Raw genomic sequence first — 3,053 nt, 5'->3', positions numbered from 1 at the left:
TTAATTCATCTCACAGAGTTACAGTTTTTCCCTCAAGAAGCCTTTCGATAAGCCTATTCTTGTAGAATTTGCAAAGTGATAATTGGAAGTCCATAGAAAGCTGTGGTGAAAAAGAAAATGTACTCACAGAAAAACTGGAAAGAAGCTTTCTGAGAAACTGCTTTGTGATGTGTGACTTCCACTCACAGAGTTACATCTGTATTTCGTGGATCTGTTTTCTAGCCTTATTTGTGTGGAATCTTAGAACTGATATTTCGGATCCCTTTGAAGGCTATAGGGCCAAAGGAAATATTTCCCGACAACAAAGTGAAAGAAGCTTTCTGAGAAACCTCTTTGTGTTCTGTGAAATCATCTCTCAGAGTTACAACTTTCCCCTCTAGAAACCTTTCGGTAAGCCTGTTCTTCTGGAATTTTGAAAGTGAGATTTCGATGCCCATAGAGGGCTATGGTGAAAAAGAAAATATCCTCAGATGAAATCTGGAAAGGAGTCTTCTGAGAAACTTCTCAGTGTTTTGTAAAATCACCTAACAGAGTTACAGCTTTCCCCTCTAGAAGCGTTTCGCTAAGCCTGTTCTTGTGGAATTTGCAAAGTGATATTTTGAAGCCCATTGAGGGCTACGGTTAAAAAGAAAATATCCTCAGAGAAAAAATTGGAAAAAGAGTTTCCCAAACCTGCTTTGTGATGTATTCCACTCACAGAGTTACATCTACAGTGGATCTCTTTCCTAGCCTTATTTCTGTGGAATCTGAGAACTGATATTTCGTATCCTTTAAACTATACTATCAAGGAAATATCCTCCGATAACAAAGAGAAAGCTTTCTGAGAATCTTCTTTGTGTTTTGTGAAATCATCTCACAGGTTACAGCTTTCACCTCAAGCATCCTTTAATAAGCCTGTTCTTGTGCAATTTGCAAGTGATATATAGGCCCATAGAGGGCTATGTTGAAAATATCCTCAAAAAGAGCCTTTGGAAAAGAAGCTCCTTGAGAAACAGCTTTGTGATGTGTGACTTCCACTCCTGGATTTGTCTATTTTTGGTTGGTTTGCAACATCATGGTAGGAATCACGAGAACTGATGCTGGATCGCTTTTGAAGACTATAGGCCAAAGGAAATATATTCCCATAACAAGAAAGAAACTTTCTGAAGCTTCTGTGTGTTCTGAAATCACCTCACAGAGTTACACCTTTCCCCTCTAGAAGCCTTTCAGCAAAGCCTGTTATTATTAGAATTTGCAAAGTGAGATTTCGATGTCCATAGAATTCACGGTGAAAAAATATCTCAGATAAATCTGGAAAGAAGCTTTGTGAGAAACTGCTCAGTGTTCTGTTAATTCATCTCACAGAGTTACAGCTTTCCCCTCAAGCCGTTTGCAGAGCCTGTTCTTGTGGAATTGGCAAATGATGTTGGAAGCTACATTGGGGCTATGGTGAAAAAGAAAATTTCCTGGAGAAAATGTAGAAAGAAGTTTCTGAAACCTGCTTTGGCGTGTGAGGCTTCACTCGAGTTACAACTGTATTTCGTGGATCTACTTGCTATCTTTATTTCTGTGGAATCCTGAGAAAATGATATTTGTATCCCTTTGAAGACTACTATCAAAGGAAATATCCTCCGATAACAAGAAGCTTGACTTCTTTGTGTTCTGTGAAATCATCTCACAGAGTTACAGCTTTCACCTCAAGCATTCTTTCATGGCCTGTTCTTGTGGAATTTGCAAAGTGAGATTTTGATGCTCATAGGGCTGTGGTGAAAAAGGAAATATCCTCCAGATGAGGAAATTTACATTTTTTTTTTAATTAATTTATTATTATTATACTTTAAGTTGTAGGGTACATGTGCATAGCGTGCAGGTTTGTTACATATGTATACTTGTGCCATGTTGGTCTGCTGCACCCATCCAACTCGTCTCATTTACATCAGGTATAACTCTGATACAATCCCTCCCCTCCCTCCCATGATAGGCCCGGTGTGTGATGCCCCCTTCCTGAGTCAAGTGATCTCATTGTTCAGTTCCACCTATGGTGAGAACATGTGGTGTTTGGTTTTTCTACATTTCTTGTGATAGTTGCCAGAATGGTGAACAGCTGCATCCATGTCCCTACAAGGCCTTAAACTCATGCTATGGCTGCATATTATTCCATGGGTGTATATATTGCCACATTTTCTTAATCCAATCTGTCACTGATGGACATTTGGGTTAGGTTCCAAGTCTTTGCTATTGTGAATAGTGCTGCAATAAACATACGATTATTGCATGTGTCTTTATAGCAGCATAATTTATAATCGAGGTATATATCCCAGTAAGTAGGGATGGCTAAGGTCATATGGTACATCTAGTTCTAGATCCTTGAGGAATCGCCAGCTGTTTTCATAATGGTTTGTTTAGTTTACAATCCACCAACAATTAAAGTGTTCCTATTTCTCACATCCTCTCAGCACCTGTTGTTTCCTGACTTTTTAATGATGCCATTCTAACTGGTGTGAGATGGTATCTCATTGTGGTTTGATTTGCACATTTTATCTGATGGCCAGGATGATGAGCATTTTTATTATGTCTGTTGGCTGTATGAATGTCTTCTTTTGAGAAATGTCTGTTCATATCCTTTGCCCACTTTTTGATGGGGTTGTTTGTTTTGTATAAATTTGTTTGGAGTTCTTTGTAGGTTCCTGGATATTAGCCCTTTGTCAGATGAGTAGATTGCAGAATTTTCTCTCCCATTCTGTAGGTTGCCTGTTCACTCTGATGGTAGTTTCTTTGCTGTGCAGAAGCTCTTTAGTTTAATTAGATCCCATTTGTCGATTTTGTTTTTTGCTGCTGTTGCTTTTTTTGGTGTTTTTAGACATGGGGTCTTTGCCATGCCTATGTCACAGATAATTTACTACCTAGGTTTTTCCTCTAGGTTTTATAGTATTAGGTCTAACATTTAAGTCCTAATCCATCTTGGAATTAATTTTTCGAATAAGGAGTAAGAGAAGGATCAGTTTCAGCTTTTCTACTTATGGCTGTAATTTTCCAGCACCATTTATTAAATAGGAAGTCCTTTCCCCATTTTA

Source organism: Papio anubis, unplaced genomic scaffold (genome assembly GCF_008728515.1).
Source record: "Papio anubis isolate 15944 unplaced genomic scaffold, Panubis1.0 scaffold1400, whole genome shotgun sequence".
Taxonomy (NCBI): domain Eukaryota; kingdom Metazoa; phylum Chordata; class Mammalia; order Primates; family Cercopithecidae; genus Papio; species Papio anubis.
The sequence above is the reverse complement of the archived record's forward strand: the minus strand, read 5'-3'. Positions refer to the sequence as shown.